This window comes from Carettochelys insculpta, chromosome 11 (assembly GCF_033958435.1).
Source record: "Carettochelys insculpta isolate YL-2023 chromosome 11, ASM3395843v1, whole genome shotgun sequence".
Classification (NCBI taxonomy): domain Eukaryota; kingdom Metazoa; phylum Chordata; order Testudines; family Carettochelyidae; genus Carettochelys; species Carettochelys insculpta.
The window spans coordinates 11690167-11710737 of NC_134147.1; the positions used below are offsets into that span (position 1 = coordinate 11690167).

A 20571-nucleotide genomic window follows, 5' to 3' on the forward strand; every position below is an offset into this window, starting at 1 on the left:
AGACTCTGAAGTTCTGCCTGTCTATCTGGCCCTGCTCGTGGAACTGGAAGCATTTCAGAGAATGCCACCATAGATGTTCTGGATTTCAGTCTCTTTCCTAGTAACCTAAATTTGGCCTCCAGAACATCTCTTCTACCCTTCCCTATGTCATTGGTACCGACATGTACCACGACCACCGGCTCCTCCCCAGCACTGCCCATAAGTCTGTCTAGATGCCTCGAGAGATCCGCAACCTTCGCACCAGGCAGGCAAGTCACCATACGGTTCTCCTGGTCATCACAAACCCAACTATCTATATTTCTAATGATCGAATCCCCCACTACTAAAACCTGCTTCTTCCTAACAGCTGGTGCTCCCTCCCCCGGAGAAGTATCCTCGGCGCGAGAGGATACCATAGCACCCTCTGGAAGGAGGGTCCCAACTATGGGATGGTTTCCCTCTGCTCCCATTGACTGCTCTCCTTCCCTGAGCCTTTCATCCTCCGTAACAGCATGAGGACTGTCAGAGTGGAGGTGGGACAGCCCTACTATGTCCCAGAAAGTCTCATCAATAAACACCTCTGCCTTCCTTAGCTCCTCCAGTTCAGCCACCCTGGCCTCCAAAGCATGCACTCGGTCTCTGAGGGCCAGGAGCTCCTTGCATCGAGCGCACACATACGCCACCCGCCCACAGGGTAGGTAGTCATACATACTGCACCCGACACAATAAACAGGATAGCCCCCACTCTGCTGCTGGGCTTCTGCCTCCATTTCCTACTCTAATTATATATGAGGGTTTAATTAAATGTTTCAGACAGAGGTTGTTATAAAGGATTTAAGTTTAAGGGCAATAGAAGTCACTGGCTCCCTCCAAGCTCCCCCTCTAAACTCCCCTCTCAAAACTCCCTCCTGTTAGCACTCACCCTGTTATATTAAGCCAAGTTTTAGCCCCTCGACAAACTTACTGGGTATGTCACACACGGCATTGTTACAATCTATGACAAAATTGTATCTCAGGTGAATGTGGTATAGATAACCGGCTAACTAGATTAACTTCAACATAATAAATCTTTTTTAAAAAATGTAGATTGTGCTTTTAGTTTAATGCCAAATCTGATGAGGTCCTCAATACTTCCTCACTCAGAAGAAAAACTGGAAGTTGGAGACCTATCCTAGAGCCCAGAAAACTCAACAAATTTATATGCAAACACAGGTTCAAGATGGTCACTCTTCTGATAGTTATATCAGTGAGAGGCCGAGACTGGTTTTCAGCCCTCAGTGTTTAAGATTTATATTTTCGTATCACAATTGAACCTACATACAGATGTTTCTTCACCATTAAGTGTGGGTTCAAAGCACTGCCAATACTCAATGCTTCCATTTATTCTGTCCACTGCCCTCTGAGTCTTCTCAAAGATGCTCATATTTAGCATGCTAGATACTAGCTGTGCATTTCTGATGACAAGGGGTAATAATATTCCCCTGTCTAGACAACTGCCTAATCAAGGGCACCACGCAATATGGAATGCTAACCAAGGTGTGCACAACTGTAGATCTCTCGGGTCTCCAAATCAACCAACAGAACTTGGCCTTAGAACCCACACAAACTCTGGAGTACATAGGAGAGCTTTTGAAACCCACGTGAGCCCAGGCAATATGCCTCAACACCAGTTCACTATATTACAGCACTTATATCAAGGGTCTCTCACAGCCCCCAAACCATGGTTAGGACTTGACTCTAAATCTTAGACCACATGGCATTCGTGAACTACATAGTTGCATTCATGAGCTACACAGTAAAATATACAAGAGTACAAATGCGCTGCCTCCAGGGCTGGCTCACGATTGTGTATACACCTTCCCACAACAACCTGGGCAGACGGGTCATGCTTCCACCAAAGATGTTTATCTCCCTACACTGGCAGACACAACCTCAGAACTTTCTTGTAGACATAACGTTTTGGCAAGACCCTCTGATGCTGTTTATCACCACAGACATATCCCTCATAGACCATGGTGCTCAATTAAGCCACCAAACCATTCAGAGTAAATGCTCCCTCGCAGAACCTGTCTACACCTAAATCTCCAGGAACTCTGGGCAGGCTGCAATGCTTGCCAACACTTCCTACAAGAAACAAGATCAAATACTTTCACACTGACAATGTGGCATACATGTTTTATGTCAACTGTGGAGGAGGAGCCTGCTCTCACTCCTTATGCAATGAAGCTCTCAAACCATAGAATTGGTGTATCTGCAACAATATAACCACATCCTATTTACCATACCCCACCATACTCTAGGTAACATGGTGCAAAAGGGGATACTCACTCCTTGCATCACTAATAAATTGCAGATGCCCATGCTTCTGCTCCAGAGTGCGTCTCAAACTAGGATCACTGGAAGATGCCTGCCTCATATGGCTACGTCTACACGTGCACGCTACATCGAAATAGCTTATTTCAATGTAGCAACATTGAAATAGTCTATTTCGATGAATAATGTCTACACGTCCTCCAGGGCTGGCAACGTCGATGTTCAACTTCGACGTTGGGCAGCACCACATCGAAATAGGCACTGCGAGGGAACGTCTACACGCCAAAGTAGCACACATCGAAATAAGGGTGCCAGGAACAGCTGCAGACAGGGTCACAGGGCGGACTCAACAGCAAGCCGCTCCCTTAAAGGGCCCCTCCCAGACACAGTTGCACTAAACAACACAAGATCCACAGAGCCGACAACTGGTTGCAGACCCTGTGCATGCAGCATGGATCCCCAGCTGCCGCAGCAGCAGCCAGAAACCCTGGGCTAAGGGCTGCTGCACACGATGACCATAGAGCCCCGCAGGGGCTGGAGAGAGAGCGTCTCTCAACCCCTCAGCTGATGGCTGCCATGGCGGACCCCGCTATTTCAATGGTGCGGGACGCAGATCGTCTACACGTGCCCTACTTCGACGTTCAACTTCGAAGTAGGGCGCTATTCCCATCCCCTCATGGGGTTAGCGACTTCGATGTCTCGCCACCTAACGTCGATTTCAACTTCGAAATAGCGCCCAACACGTGTAGCCATGACGGGCGCTATTTCGAAGTTGGCTCCGCTACTTCGAAGTAGCGTGCACGTGTAGACATGGCCCATGTGGTGCAATTTGCTTCTGTATGCATTCCCACTCATACCTCTAATCCCATGTGTTGTACACAAGCAATGCACAGACCATGCATATGTTATTTTCATCAACCCAACATGGCCCAAACCGACTTGGTTTCCTTATTTTCCTTGCCTTGTAGTATGCAGTCCTTAGCCATGGCCCTTATGACTGGATCTCCTCTTGCATCACTAAGGCTGTACTCAGTACCTGAACCTGGGGACTCTCCAGCTCAAAGCATGGCTCCTCTTTGGTTCCAACATGGAGAAGAAACCTGCTCAGACAGTGTAAAAAATATATTACTAAATAGCCATCATTCCACAATCAAAAGGAAGTCCAGTGACCTATAACACCATGGGATCATAATCATGTCCTTAAAAGCCTTACAAGACATCCATTTAAACACTTGTCCACCTGCTCCCTTTTCCACCTGTTGAACATTGAATTGTTGGTAGCAATCACGTTGGCCTGGCATGTTGGAAAAATAGGAACCCTTATGGCAGAACCTTTCTATGCTGGTTCACAAAGTTAGTTAGGCTACAACCGTATCCCTAATTTTTGCCCAAGGTAGTCATTACTTTGCACATCAATTAATCCATATGTTTACCTGAATTCTATCCTATCCACTCAAGGACATGCTCTAAGAGAAAGTCCATACATTTGATGTAAGATGAGCCATCACCTTCTATGTCAACAGAACCAAGTCATTCCATGAGTCAACAAGACTGTTCCTCTGCATAGCCAAGTGGTCCAGAGATTCTGCAATTACCACCCAACAGCTCTCCAAATGGATCTCTAGCCGTATACACACTTGCTACACAATATATGACAAACACCTTCCTAAGGGAGTCACACCCACTGTGCTTGAGCTATGGCAGGTTTGACAGCATTCCTAAAAAATGTCCCACTAACACATATATGCAGGGCTGCAATCTTGTCTCAGAGCACACCTTCGTGAAACGTTATATCATCACAGGTAGCCCTGTCTTTTCTCTTGCTGTGACCTTAACTGTGTTCTCCTCCCTGAGGAATAACAGTTTTCACTAGGAGGGTGGTGAAGCACTGGAAAAGGTTATCTTGAGGGGTGGTGCAATCTCTATCCCTAGTGGTTTTTAAATCCCAGATTGTAAACGCCCTGACTGGGATAAGTTAGTTGGGATTGGTCCTGCTTTGAGCAGGGGGTTGGACTTGATGTCCTCCTGAGGACTTTTTTAACCCTATGATTCTATTATTCTATGAAATCCAAAGCCCTGCCATACTTACTGAAATACTGCTCTACAGACCCTAAAGTAAAGCAGCCAAAGGGACATCATAAGAAGAAGTTACCTTGTGCAATAATGATAGTTCTTTGAGATGAGTGTCCTTGTGCTTATTCCACTACTCATCTTCTTCCACTCTACTTTGGATCTGACCTAATGAGTGGATGAACGGTAGAGAATGAATGGAGGGGGTCATGTCACATGTGTGCTATATGAGTATGAACAGCACTGCAAGATGGCTAATGTGCATGCATGATGAACTGAGCATTGCTACCAAAAATCTCTAATTGCTGGCAGAAGGGCACATTGACACCTAAAGTGGGGCACCCATAGGTACACACGTCTTGAAGGACCATTGTTATTGCACAAAGTGAGTAACTTCTTCATTTAGGGGGAACCTAATATTTTGCATTTATTCCAAAATACTTGTAGTTCAGCAATAAGGCCCTGAAATTGGAATATGTCTGTATCCAGGAATGGCACTTAAGCATGTGCTTACTTTTAAGCATGTGTTTAAATTTCATTGAAGTCAGTGGACCTTAAGCATATACTTCAAAGTTAAGCATGTGATTAAGTGCTTCCTTTAACTGAGGACCAGAAATTTCCCAGTGCAACTCCCATCGAAATCAAGTCTTTTTGTTAATTTGAGCAGGATTTGATTAGTTCCTAAACCCCTTCTACTAATTAGTAATGTTTAGATATGCATGTGAAATTTCTGTTTACAAATATTATATATGCATGCAATGTACTAGATATTATAGACCTACTTTATAATGTACAACATGTTTTGCATTCTATGATGATGTGTACATTTCACTGTAAACGCTAATAGTTTCAGGAATGTTCTCATTTGGTAATAGTGTAACAAAAACTGGGGTTTTGTTAACAAAACTCACAGAGCATCTACACACAAAATGCATTTTGTCGACAGAAATTGTCAACAAAAAATCCATGTAGATGCTCCGGGATCGCTTTTGTTGATGGAGCAGATCAAAAGATCAATCCACTTTTATGTGCATATGCGATCTGTCAACAGAAGTAACAGTAACTTCTGTAGACAGATGCTTCTAGTGTAGACGTAGCCATAGTATAAATTTAAGACTTCACCATATATGAAGTTTTCACATTATATGGCTATCCTGTGGTTAGCAAAATATTTACTGGACCTGTGAGAAATATAAATGATGCTGGTTACAAAATTTGTATTGGGTTTATGGGCCAAGTACAATTCTGGTTCTTAACCTGGGGTGCACTCACCCCCAGGTGTGAGTGATTCCCTTTCTGGGGGGTGTGAGACATGCCAGATTTTTTAGAGGGTAAATCATCAAAAACACAAATTAAGCACAGGCACATAAATACAGCTACTTTGTTTGATCAAATCTATGTATGAATTCAGTTAGCCACAAACTGTTAGCGCATCGGTTATAGTTTACTTCCACAGCAAAACTCTGCAACATCTCTGGGTATTACTTGCATATTTTTGTATGACTACTGTACTATTTGTGGTGAGTAATAACATAAAACTAGTTTACATATATTTAATATACATTTAAAAGTGTATAGGCCCTCCCATCCCCATTTTTGATAAGGGGTGGAAGAATATATTTTGAGAAACAAAGGGGTTCAGGCTGCAGTAAAGGTTAAGAACCAGTGATCTAGACCATAAAGATTTCTACTGTAGTATGCAGTATAACATGTTGGCATATTTGAAAATCAGCAACTCATTGCAACGTTATTAGACCACCTATGTGACAAGAGGAGGCCTACTCCTACATTAGGAGCTTGGCACAGTTAACTATTGCTCTTTGCCAAAGAGAGAGTAAAGATCGCCAAAAGAAGCCAGCTTTTCTTGATTACAAAATTATCTGTGATTCATTGCTATCTATCTATATTGTTCTGTAAATAAGAATGATTCATAGAGAGTAATGTCTAAATTGTACCTCATGAGACGTAATTTCAATATTGCTGAGTACAACATAAGTTCTACAATACAATACAATACAATAGATTTTGTGAAGAAAGATTGATTTTTTTAAATAGTTTTAATTTTTGCTGGATTAACTGCATTAAGTCACTTGTTATCTAGAAGCCTCTGCTGATTGGATGAGCCTCAGTAAGGGGAGGGACTTGGAGGCAGTTTAGGGCTTTATCTGGGATGCTGCCATGAAGGGAAAAGGAGTCCAGGAAAACTGACAGTATTTTAAGGAAGCCCTATTGAAGGCGCAGAAAGAAACTGTCCTGATGCACAGCAAGAGAAGTAAATATGGGAGGAGACCAGACTGGCTTAACGGGGAAAACCTTGGAAAATGTAGGTACAAAAGGGGAGCTTACAAAAAGTGGAAACTGGGACAGATGTGTAGGGAGGGGTATAAACGTATAGCTTGAGAATGTAGGGCAGTTATCAGGAAGGCGAAAGCACAACTGGAATTGCAACTCGCGAGGAATGTGAAGGATAACAAGAAAAGTTTCTACAGGCATGTTACCAAGAAGAAGGTGATCAGAGAGGGCATGGGGCCCCTACTGGATGAGGGAGGTAACCCAGTGACAGATGATGTAGGGAAAGCTGAAGCACTTAATGCTTTCTTTGCCTCTGTTTTCACGGACAAAGACAGCTCCTGGACTAATGCGATAAGTGATTCATTGTGGGATGAAGGTGGACAGCCTTTGGTGGGGAAAGAACAGGTTAGGAGCTATCTAAAAAAGCTAAATGTACATAAATCGATGGACCCGGACCTAATTCATCCTAGGGTTCTGAGGGAGTTGGCATATGTTGTTGACGAGCCCTTGGCTGTTATCTTTGAAAAGTCTTGGAGATTGGGAGAGATCCCAGATGATTGGAAAAAGGCAAATGTAGTGCCCATCTTTAAAAAAGGGAAAAGGGATGATCCAGGGAACTATAGGCCGGTCAGTCTTACATCAGTCCTTGGAAAAATCATGGAGGGGCTCCTCAAGGAAGTCATTTTGAGGCACTTGGAGGAGAGGAGAGAGTGATCAGGAATAGTCAGCATGGATTCATGAAGGGCAAGTCATGCCTGACCAATCTGATTAGCTTCTATGATGAGATAACTGGCTCTGTGGGTAGGGGAAAATCAATGGATGTGATTTATCTTGACTTTAGCAAAGCTTTTGATATTGTCTCCCACAATATTCTTGTCAGCAAGTTAAAGGACTGTGGATTGGATAAATGGATGGTAAGATGGATAGAAAGCTGGCTAGAAGGTCGGGCCCAGAGGGTAGTGATGAACAGCTCGATGTCAGGATGGTGGTCAGTTTCTAGTGGAGTGCCCCAAGGTTCGGATCTGGGTTCTGTTCTGTTCAACATTTATCCATGACCTGGATGAGGGTTTGGATTGCACCCTGAGCAAGTTTGCAGATGACACTAAGCTAGGGGGAGAGGTAGATACTCTGGAGGGTAAGGACAGCGTCCAGACTGACTTAGACAAATTGGAAGACTGACCTGCAAGAAATCTGATGAGGTTCAATAAGGACAAGTGCAGAGTCCTGCACTTGGGCCCGAAGAATCCCAAGCATTGTTACAGGCTGGGGTCCGACTGGCTCGATAGTAGTTTTGCAGAAAAGGACCTGGGAGCTGTAGTGGACGAGAAGCTGAACATGAGTCAACAGTGTGCCAATGTAGCCAAGAAAGCTAATGGCATATTAGGCTGAATCAAGAGGAGCATTGCCAGTAGATCCAGAGAAGTGATTATTCCTCTTTATTCGGCTTTGAGTACTGTGTTCAGTTCTGGGCGCCCCATTTATAGGAAGCATGTGGATATACTGGAGAGGGTCCAGCGGAGGGCGACCAAAATAACTAGGGGCCTGGACCATATGACTTATGAAGAAAGGTTGAGGGAATTGGGACTGTTTAGTCTGCAGAAGAGAAGACTATGGGGGGACTTGATAACAGCCTTCAACTTACTGAAGGGTGGCTGGAGAGAGGCTGTTCACAGTGGTCACGGATGGCAGAACACGGAACAATGGTCTCAAGTTGTGGTTGGAAAGGTCCAGGTTGAACATTAGGAAAAGCTTTTTCACTAGGAGGGTGGTGAAGCATTGGAATGGTCTACCCAGGGAAGTAGTGGAGTCTCCATCCCTGGAGGTGTTTAAGTCTCACCTCAACAAAGCCCTGGCGAGGCTGATCTGATGGGTTTGGTCCTGCTTAGTGCAGGGGGCTGGACTCGATGGCTTTTTTAGGTCTCTTCCAGGTCTATTGTTCTATGATTCTATGACAAGGAAAATAATTTTGTTTTGTGCTCTGATCACAAAGCGTTAGGCACGTTAGGAATACTTACACACATTCTCTGTCCCTCCTGAGGATTCTCTTCTTTAGATACAGAAGTGCCATATTATTTATGATTAAACAATCATGCAATGCCTCCTTTGTATTGATTTCTGCTTTTTAAATTTCCTTTATAATCTAGTGAATTAATAACAGTGTTTTCATTTTCAGACTGTGAGAGTTCTTAGAGCTTATTTGACTGAAATGTACTGGAAGAAAATCTTAATAGAATTAAAACAAAAAAGCAGTAAAGTAGCACTTTAAAGACTAGCAAAATAATTTATTAGGTGAGCTTTCGTGGGACACATCCACTTCTTCAGACCATAGCCATACCCAAACAGACTCAATATTTAAGGCATAGAGAACCAAAAATAGTAATCAAGTAATAGTAATCAATAGTAATTTTGGTTCTCTTATGCCTTAAATATTGAATCTGTTGTGGTGTGGCTATGGTCTGAAGAAGTGGGTGTGTCCCACAAAAGCTCACCTAATAAATTATATAGTTAGTCTTTAAAGTGCTACTTTACTGCTTTTTTGTTTTGATAGTGTGTAGAGTAGCACGGCTTTCTCTCTGTTATTAATAGAGTTAGTTTTGGTTTCAAATTATAACACTGTTCACACAAAACAAAACAGAGCTACCCAAAACAGAAAACAATTTGATACATCATTCAGTTTTTCTGCTCAGGTACCTACAAGAACGATTTTTGTTAGGTTGGAGGGCTCTTCACCACATGCCTAAAATCTTTGTCATAGAATGCATAGTACCTCTTGGTGCCCTGTCAAATTTATGAATAATAGTAGAACACTGTCAGTTGGCCATCTAGTATCAAGAACAAGATACATAATTTTCAGCCTTGCAATAATGCATTCGCAAACTGTTGTTAATGTTCTGTTCTTCCATTTAAAATAAAACTAATTTTAAAACTATATACTGATCCTTTGAAATACATTGTGCTGTTTCTAGTCTGTGTTTCTTCTACAACCATCTTCGATTTTCTGGCTTCTGTTTTGTGCATATACTTGTTAGTAATACTCCTTTCAAGTCCTTTATAACCCTGTAGTCATATATGAGCCTGTTTCTCATTTGCACCATATCAGATTTATTATGACAGAGGGTTGTAAATCAGAATCTTGCCTGTATCTTACACTGTGTTGGCTTTACAAAGAGAACAGAGACAATACATTTTAATTTAATTTAATTTTCCCTGAACAGGTTTTTTCTGTCACTTCAGTCCTTTCTGGCACTACTTACTGCGCTGTAGGTTCAATGTATTGTTTGAGTATTTGTTGCTTATATGATCTTGAACATATTGAATGTCATTCCTTTTCTTTTTGAATGGGGGTTGGTTTTGTTTGGTTCCAGTCAACATATCAGTAACCCTACAAATGGAAACTTTCTTGGTGTACTGGAGCAATGCAGGTATGACCAACTTTTATCAGGCCATATTAAGGGTGTTCGTGAATCACAGGAGAATGGAAAATGCATGCAAGTCCATTATCTGATTACCACACTACAAAAAAAAGTTTATCAAGTTGTGTGGGACATTCATGCAAACAACAATTCTTGAAGAGATATGACATGCAAAGGACTTTTCAGTTATTATTGATGCAACTTCAGACTTTTCTTGGTTGTTCAAAATCTTAAAATTTCAGGGAGTTCAAAGATTTCAACTGAAGAACAATTCATTTTGTTTGATAATTACATGAAAAAATTGGAAAAGAAATCACCACGCATTATTAGAATTCTGGAAGGCTTCACATTAAATTTTCAAGTCTGCATTGGCCAAGCCTATGACAATAGATCCAATATGGCTGGGAAGTACAATGGCATACAAGCAGTCCTTCTTGAGTAAAATCCAATCTGTATTTTTTCCAGTTGTTGCAACCACATACTAAATTTTGTCAGTGTTGATTGTGCCGAATCATGCAAGGAAGTGATTTCATACTTTGGAACAATCCAGCAATTGTAGAACCTCTTCAGTAGCAGTGTTCAAAAGTAGGAAATTCTGAAGCAGCATCTGCTTGTTTCCCTTCACTGCATATCAACAATGTGATGGTCAGCATGAATTGATGTTAAACCACGTGCATGGCATTTGGACTCTGTGAGAAAGGCTTTCAGTGAGCATGATTCTCTTAGGCTGCTGAGTCTACACTACAAACTTACTTCAAAGTTACTTTCCCTTACATCTACACACACTTTCCCTTACTACGAAGTTAACTTTGAAGGGAGGCTAACTTCGAAGTCACTGCTACATTCTCAGGAATGGAGTAGTGGCTTTCTTTGAAGTTTAACTTCGAAATTAAGTGTGTGTAGACACTCCGCACTCCTTACTTTGAAGTAAGGGGTTTGCCAAGGAGGTGGACCCCCCTGGAGTCTGGCCAGCCCAGCTAGGGCTCTATGGTCCCTGCTGGCTGCCTTAAAGCAAGCAGCTTTCTGGCAAGGTCAGACAGGACCCTGAGACTGTGCCACAAGCAGGGGCTGCATGAGCTCCCAACTGGACTGCCCCTGCTTGAAACACAAGCCAGCCTCCTCACCTGCTGGACACCAAGGCGGCACACCAGAATCTCCCTGCCCTCCCTGGGGCCCTGGATGAGGATTCTGAAGGCCTGGACCTGGATGAGCTGAAGGACCTCCTTTCTCAGTGGGGGGAGGACTAGGTCCTTCAGCAAACCAGTGCCTGCCAGCGCAATGTTGAGGCCTTTGACTGGCTGGCCAGTGGCCTGGCCACCCAAGGCCACCCCGGCCGCAACTGCAGCAGCATCCGCATCAAGATCAAAGAACTCTGCCAGACCTACCTCAAGGCCCATGATGCTGCCAGCTGGTTGGGGGCACGGCCCGTCCACTGCCCCTGACTGCCTGGAGCTGCACGGGCTCCTGGGGCTGAGGGAGGTGGCCACCACGTAGCACAAGGTGAACACTGTAGCTCCGCCCCCTGAGGACAGCGAGGACGAGGTGGGCCCTTCCAGCACCATGAGCCCTCTGCACGGGGAGTGGCCGACTGAGACCGAGGGTGATGACAAGGGCTCCAGCAATGGGACCCTCACCATAGTCCTCCCCTCTGGGACACCCAGCTGAACCTCCTCCAGCCGGGCCTCACCTGAGCCCCAGGACATCACAGTTGGTACATACGGGACAAGCAGGATATCACCAGGGTTGGGGACAGGGCCCACCCAGCACAGCCCAGCAGGCCACACACCTGGTGATATAGCAGGGGGAGGGAACACAAGCCAACCCTCTCTGGGTGGAAACCCCTGAGCCCCCAGGATTCCACGGGACTCATGGGCCATCAGGTGGTAGGGGAGCAGGGTGGGAGCCAGTGGAGTGGGGGCCCCAGGCCCTCCAGGGTTGAGACACAGCACTTACAGGCCATCCCACTCTCCCCTCTTGTCTCCACAGGTCCATTGTCGGCAAGGTGCAGCAGCCCACCAGAGCAGGCCACAGCCGCAGGGGGCCGAGTGGCCACCCCATTGCCCAGCCTACATCCCTCCATGGCCGCAGCAAGGCTTCCCGCAGACGATGCTGGAGGGAGAAGGAGAAGGAGATGGCCATCAAATGGGCAGTCATACAGGAGATGACCAGGGTGCTCTGGGATTGGCTGGTGAAGGCATGGGACATGTGGGTGTGGCTGGGCTGGCCAGTAGCCTGGATACCATGGCCCAGGCCTTGGCCACCTGTCTCACCCAACCGTCCACCTCCTCGCCAGCCCAGCCCGCAGCTGCCACCCCCACAGCTGTCTCCCCTGCAGCTGCCCCTCTGGCAGCTCCCCCCACCTGCAGCTGCCCACCTCCCGGCAGACCTGTCACTGTCCACCCGGCTGGAGCTGGCTCAGTGGCTGCTGACCGAGGCAGACGCACCTGGCCCAGCCCCTGTGACACCCTTCACACACCCTGAGGAGGTTGGGCCCGTGGCACCCCCACCTTGGCCCTACCTCCCTGTGGTCCTGGCCCCTTTGCAGTCCCAAAGGGGACCCTGGACCCAGGGCAGTAAGGTCAGCCGTGGCCAATGTGGCTCCCCACACCTCTGGGTGACTGAGCCTTCCCACACCCAGCCCCACCTCCCAGTTCAGTTGCCTTACCTAACCCCCTGCCTTCCTCCCATGTACTGTTCACCCCATGCACTGTGAATAGTTTCACATGTTGTTCTGTTTGGTTTTGCAAAATGAGTTTATTTCCCTGATAATAAAGTTTGATGTTCCTGTACTAACCCCGTGTCCCCAGTGATTGGTGGGAGAGTGGTGAGCTGCGGGGAGTGCGAGAGGTGGGAGAATGCCGGGGGGCAGTGGTGCAGGGCCTGCGTGAAGACTGCGTACAGGGCCTCCCAGACCCTCACCCCATCCCTCTGTGCCTCATGGCACAGGGAAGCAGGCAGTTGCTCATACCCGGCTCCCGCGTCTGCGGCCCAGGCCTGGTTGAAGGGCTCCTGCCAGCCCTCCATGAGGTTGTGGAGGGCACAGTAGGCAGTAATCACTGTGGGGAAGTTTGGGAGGCTGACATCTGTCCTCGTGAGGAGGCAGTGAAACCTCCTCTTCAGCCTCCCAAACGCCCGCTCAGCTGTGCCCCTGGCATGGTTGAGGTGACTGTTAAAGGTGTCCTGGGCCAGCGTGGTGCATCCAGTACAGGGCCACATTAGCTACGGTGGCAGTGGGTACGTGGTGTCGGGTGTTTAGTTCTAACTTTCCTAGTACTTGAAAACACTCTGACACTGACTTCTCTGTTCGTCAGTGACCTCAACTTTTACTCTCTAATTTTTAAGGCAGTCTTGATAAAAATGGCAAGCCCACTATGGACAATTAAAAGTGTACCTTATGCGTGGTTCATGCCAAGGTGATTTTATCACTGCTCACTATTCATTTCCAAAGAAGGAATGCTGTAGGGTAAGATTGAGTTATCAGGAAAGAGAATTTGAGTTTCTAGTACTGAAAAGCTGATGACCCTTCATTACTTAACTAGATTGAACCTAACTTTCACTGTAATCATAGAAGTATCTCACTTGTAATTTGCTGGTTGGAAAACTCCTTTAAATTACTATTTTGAACTTCTATAAATATAGTATAATTCCTTACATACTTCATCAATGTAAATTACAATCTCAGTCTCTCCCATCTAAGTTACAGAAACTATGAACAGACTGCAAGTATCGTAGAACCATAGAACACTAGGACTGGAGGGGACCTCAAGAAGTCATCAAGTCCAGTTCCCTGCCCTCCAAAAAACAGATTCCCTTCTCTTTCACCCACACATTTACATGTCCAGGGCTACATCTACACAAGAAGCATCTGTCGACAGACAGTATTGGAGGGGTAGCTGTGTTAGTCTGGATCTGTAACAGCAATGAAGGGTCCTGTGGCACCTTATAGACTAACAGAAAAGTTTTGAGCATGAGCTTTCGTGAGCACAGACTCACTTCATCAGGTGCTGGTCTTGGAAATCTGCAGGGCCAGGTATAAATAAGCCAGAGCACGATACACGATGTAATACACGATGGCCACATCAATACCACCCTGTACCGTAAACCTACTGATCGCTACGCCTACCTTCATGCCTCCGGCTTCCATCCCAGACACACCACATGATCCATTGTCTACAGCCAAGCACTAAGATATAACCGCATTTACTCCAACCCATCCGACAGAGACAAACACCTACAGGATCTCTACCAAGCATTCTTGAAACTGCAATACCCACCTGAGGAAGTGAAAAAACAGATCAACAGAGCCAGACATGTGCCACGAAGCCTCTTACTACAGGACAAGCCCAAGAGAGAAACCAACAGAACACCACTAGCCATCACCTACAGTCCTCAGCTAAAACCTTTGTAGCGCATCATCAGGGATTTACAACCCATCCTGGACAATGATCCCCCACTTTCACAGGCCTTGGGAGGCAGACCAGTCCTTGCCCACAGACAACCTGCCAACCTGAAGCAAATCCTAACCAGCAACTATACACCGCACCACAGTCACTCTAACTCAGGGACCCATCCACGCAACAAACCTCATTGCCAGCTCTGCCCACATATCTACACTAGCAACACCATTACAGGACCTAACCAGATCAGCCACACCATCGTGGGTTCATTCAGCTGCACATCTACCAATATAATTTATGCCATCATGTGCCAGCAATGCCCCTCTGCTACATACATCGGACAAACTGGACAGTCTCTACGTAAAAGAATAAACGCACACAAATCAGATATCAGAAATGGCAATATACAAAAAGCCATAGGAGAGCACTTCCATCTCCCAGGCCACACAGTAGCAGACTTAAAAGTAGCTATCCTACAGCAAAGAAATTTCAGGACCAGACTCCAAAGAGAAATTTCTCAGCTACAATTCATCTGCAAATTTGACGCCCTCAGCTCTGGCTTAAACAAAGACTGCGAATGGCTGGCTAAATACAGAAGCAGCTTCCCCTCCCTTGGTGTTCACGCCTCCAGATCAACTGCTGGTAGTAAGCCTCACCCTTGCTGACTGAGCTAACCTTGTTATCCCCACCCTTGCTCTGGCTTATTTATACCTGGCCGTGCAGATTTCCAAGACCAGCATCTGATGAAGTGAGTCTGTGCTCACGAAAGCTCATGCTCAAAACTTTTCTGTTAGTCTATAAGGTGCCACAGGACCCTTCGTTGCTGTCGACAGAAGTGACTTTAGGAAGGGGTTTCCCAGCAAAACTTCTGTTGACAGATTATGTCTACACTTACAAGCAGATCAAAAGAGCAATCTGCTCTGTTGACAGAGTGCAGCCAGACTGCCTGGCCCTCTTTTGACAGAATGGCCAACCAGAAGCTCTGCAAACAGGGCCGCCTGGTGAACTGGAAGACCTGTCTGTTGACAAAAGGACCCCCAGAGCATCTGCATTACTTTTTTGTTGACAGGAAGCTGTAGACAAAGGCATTATTCCTCAACTCAGAGAGGTGCAACACTGCTGGTGGATGTGCTGGGTTTTGTTGACAGTCTGTTGACAAAGCACATTTTGTGTGTAGACACTCTGTGGGTTTTTTGACAAAAGGCTGGTTTTGTCAGAAAAACCCTCTCCTGTAGACATAGTCCAGGAGTCACTCTAAAATCTGGCATTAGAATTTGAAAGCATTCTTTTCAAATTTCATTTTTAATTTGTTCTTCTAGTACAGCTTGAACCTTTACTGAATTTTACAAATAAAATTTCTTTATTTACTTTGTTAAATGTTGATATTCATGGACCACCAGCCAAGATTGTTCTTTTTGATGTACGCTCTTGATTATTTAACAGTATCATTGATGGTGTCAACAGAGTTCTAGAAAGGGGGTTTATTAGTTATATTGTGCTCCGTCTACTGACACTGAAGCAGCAGAGCACAAAATAGTAATGATGCTATATTACAGTCTTGTAGTCTCAGAATGACGATAATAGAATTAAAAGAAATCAGGATTGAATGCAGTAGTTGCTTTAAAATTATATCTTAAAGTACTTCACAGTGTTCCATTATTGTTCAAGATATAGAAAAAATGTGTAATTTGCTGTTTCCAAACTAAAGTCTTTTATTTCCTTGTAAAAATATTGTATAGGTAAAGCCTGCCATGCTGAAAAACAGCAGCAATGAGCAATTGTATATTATTATTTATTATCATTTCTAAAGACTCAATAGTACAAGGCACTGTACAAATACATGTGATGAGATTGTCCTTGGCAAAGAGTGCAGTCTAAATAGACAGGACAGATAATGAGAAAATAGCAATAATAGTATCCCTATTTTACAAATGGGGAAATGATACCCATGTTAAATACTGGTATCCCCATTCTGTAATTGAAGAAATGGAGACAGAGAGTTAAAGTGACTTTCTCAAGGTCATACAGTGACTTAGTAGCAAACCTATGATTAGAACACAGGACCCCCATTTCTCCACAGTGTACACATACTTTCAGACTACACTACCTTGTTTCCAAAATAGATGAGTATCTATAGCTCTCATTAATTTTGGCTATAGCTGTGAGTGCATTGTACATCTTAAAACTGGGCCCCAGCTTTCTTATTTGGAGACCCAGAAAATGCAAACCACTCAGTGGACAACTGCAAAAATATTGGCTGAGTGACTTGCTCAGTACCAAATAGGATCTCTGTGGCAGAGGCAAGGATAAAACTGGGCTCTTTTAAATGACATTCAACTGTGTTAGCCACATGAACATCCTCTCTTTTCCTGCATTCCTCTGCTTCATTCACCTTCTCCCCCATAAAAATAATGAGGGCATTTGCTTCATAGGCAGTTGTGCCAGCAGATAGGGTGAAGGGGTGTTGGCAGGGTGATGTGTGAACCCATGCACTGCTCCTGTTGTGTTGCTAAAGGAATAAAATCTGAAGAGATGTCAAAATGGTGCTTCTCAGCTCTATATACTCTTTAAGCTCTGAATAATCTAAATTCTTCAACTTTTCAATTTTAAATACTCTTTAAAGGCTCAGAATGGCTATGGTTCTCTCAGAAAGAGAGAGGGCCCATTTTAACTGTAACTCCCTGGCTGCCTGCACTACAGCAATCTTTCAAAAGATGATCTTCTGGAAAATCTCTTCTGGAAGATTTTCTTTTGAAAGAGCATGTCCAAACACAAAAAAGTGGATCTAAAGATCAGTCCGTGCTTTTGAGAGAGAGTGTCCACACAGTCCCTACTCTTTCAAAAGAATGGGTTAGGTAGCAAAAAAATCCAGTGCAATGAGGGCTGCTCTTTCGAAAAAAGGGCCCGTGGAGCATCTACACATGCTTGTTTTCTAAAGAAGCTTTCAGAAGGAGCCTCTCTTCTTGATCCAGGAGTGTAAGAGGGATTCCGGAAGAAGACCCGCGTTCCTTCGATTTAAGATCAAAAGAGCATAATTTGCCTATGTCTACACTATCCCCAGAACTTAAAAAGGGGCATGATAATGAATCTAATTGAAATATGCTAATGAGGCACTACCATGAATATGCAGCACCTCATTAGCATAATGACGGCCGTGGCACTTTGAAAGTGCTGCTTTTGATCGCATGTGGCTCGTCTATACAAGGTCCTTTTCGAAAGGACCCCACACACTTCGAAATCCCCTTATTCCTATTTGGTTGTGTGAATAAGGGAATTTCAAAGTGTGCAGGGTCCTTTCAGAAAGGACCCCATGTAGATGAGCCACATGCAATTGAAAGTGGCACTTATGAAGCACCGCACCTGCCATTATGTTAATGAGGTGCTGCATATTCATGGCAGTGCCTCATTAGCATATTTCAATTAGGTTCATTATCATGCCCCTTTCTAAGTTCTGGGGCTAGTGTAGACATAGCCTTTGTGTATGGACACTCTGCATGTTGTTTTAACAAAGACCTGATATTCCAAAATAACTTGCTAGTGTAGAAGCAGGCCCATATGTGTCCAATGATTCCCTTGAGCATCTGCTCCTGCTCCTGTTGAAGTCATTGGAAAAACTCTCATTAACTTCTGTGAAGTGGTTCATGTCCATTTACTTTGTAAAACAGTTATTCGTCATATGAAGTGAAATACAAGCTGATATGTTAAGTGTTTCAGTTAAAATTACAACTGTATTAATTTAATCAATATAAGTATGTGCCCAGCTATTTATTTAATGATTTCTCTTTATATACAACCACTTTCCTCTTCTGTTTTTGTGGAGCCTGTATTAGGGTAGAATATTCTGGCTACATCGTTAAACGTCTCTATCATCACATTTTGAGAGTTTTGTCTGTTTGGAAAGAGTATGTGCAGAACGCAGTGCAACAACCCTTTCAGGTTAACTGAGAGCAAGCGCTGTTTGTAGCAAGGACTAGTTTGTGATCCAAGAGGTTTTTCATACCACGGTAATCTCTTATTTTGTATCATGTATTTACAGTTGGCCTAATGTGGAAAAATTGCATTGAATTGCTGTCATAAGAAATTTTAAACTGATTTTATTTGTGGTTCTTTTTGAATGGACTTTCTTAGAGTTAGTGAATTTGAATGACTAGCTTCCTCAGTTACCCCAAATCAACTGTAGATTGTCATCAAGACTGTTCCTAATGTTATCAAGATTGACAGCTCCGTGGAGCAAATGTCAGATGAGTTCATGGGCCTGATTCCCTAGTGTATAAATTAGTTACTTCATAGCACTCTCCCTTTCACTTCTAGCCTTTATTATGAATGAATGTGTGAATGTTTCATGTGTCTTTATGCAAGTGATGTTGCCTATGCTACCACTTTATGCTGCCCTGTGCTTCCTGACAACAAACTTCTACAAATCAAAATTTGAAGGGTGGAGTAGAAGTTCTACACCATTTGATAAATATTCCTGTTACAAAACAAGATTCTGTAAGCTTTATGAGAGTGCCCCAGAATTCCAGAGGATCTGACTGACAAAGTTCCCCCCAAGTTGTTATTGTTTGTTGGAGAATGACTAAGCTATTAAAAAGGCTTCAGTAAAACTCTTTTTATTGATTTTATTGGAAAAAATTAAGACAAAGTATGAAAACTTAAATACCATCCATTATACATCTTCGTAAATTAATTGTGAAACACAAATATCAGAAAGTACTAACAAACATGGAGTTCAATGGTCATGTAAACACAAAGTGACATCACTCATATAATTTTTTGTTCAGTTAACCATTGATAGTAAAACTTAAAAAGATGAAACAAAAGTGTATTGTTGGAATTCACTATGTCTGTAATGTTGATATATTTAATGATAATTTTATTGAAATCATCTGAGTATCTTTATTACTAAGTCAACAGGTAATTAAAATAAGGACTGAACAGTAGTTAGCTTCCATCTGAGAGCAGGATTCTTAATTTTCAAACATGAAAAACAACTCACAGCTGCTTGGATTTTCAGCTAAAACAACAAGCAATTCTGAACCAGTAAATAATTCTGAAAGCATAGAATCATAGAACACTAGAACTGGAAGGGACCTCAAGAGGTCATCGAGTCCCGTTCCTTTCCATCACAGCAGACTATCCCTGAGAGGTGTCTATCTAACCAGCTCTTAAATATCTCCAGTGATGGAGATTCCACAACCCCCTAAGTAACTTATTCCAGTGTTTAACCACCCAGACAGTTAGGAAGTTTTTCCTGATGTCTAATCAAAACCTCCCTGGCTTCCATTTAAGACCATTGTGCCTTGTCCTATCCTCAGAGGCCAAGGAGAACAATTTTTCTCTTTCATCCTTGTAACCTTCCTTGAGGTACACCCATCCCTTGTTTAACGAGTACTCTACTTACGAGTACTTGCTAAAATGAGGGATGCACTATCTGAGTGAACTTCCCCTGCTCATATGAGCCCTCTGTGGAGTCCCTGGCTGGGGCGCGGGGAGACCCGCAGCCCCGCGGCTGGAGCCGAGCCCACCGTGGGGTCTCTGGCTGGGGTGTGGGGAAATTCTCAGTCCCCCCCAAGCCTGATCACAACACTCCCTGTGCGGCAACTCCCCGCACATCCTCCTCGCCCTGCCCCGCCCTGCCCCACAGGGTCCCAACATTCCCCCAGCCCACTGCTCTCCATGCATCCCCCCACCACCCTGTCCCCTTCTGAACCTCCCTGCCCGCTGCACCCCCCGCCACCAGGTATCTCTGCCGCAGCCGGAAGGAATAAGCAACCACCTCCTCCACAGGAGCCGCCTTCAGGTTTTAACCCTCCCTCCCATTCGTGGCCCCAAACTGCCCCCAGCCTTTAACCCTCTCCAACCCCCACAACCCAAGGTTCACTTATCTTTCCAAAGCAGCGCCACCTGCTGCCTCTCCTTTGCTGAGTTTGGAGCATTAGGAACCAATCAGACACTTTTACATGTATTTTAACGGTAATTTAATGTCCTTCTTACAAGTTTTCACCTACAAGCAGAAAGTTGGGAACCAATTGTGCTCGTATAGTGAGTGATGAGCATACTTGAAAACTGCTATCATATCCTCTGTAAGTCTTCTCTTTTCTAAACTA

The 20571-nt window shown here is 44.3% G+C and overlaps 1 protein-coding gene across 4 annotated transcripts in view; it reads left to right on the top strand.

The window, feature by feature from the left end:
* The window catches only part of PPARG (peroxisome proliferator activated receptor gamma), a 145813-nt gene that overhangs the window by 43827 nt on the left and 81415 nt on the right, over positions 1 to 20571 (top strand). The window contains exon 1 of one of the 4 annotated variants that reach the window (XM_075005554.1): positions 18401 to 18468. The exons of the other annotated variants lie outside the window; for them this stretch is intronic. The gene's annotated coding sequence lies outside the window, so the exon portion shown is untranslated. Of the gene's footprint in view, positions 1 to 18400; positions 18469 to 20571 lie in introns of those variants that run through there. 4 annotated transcript variants of the gene reach the window in all.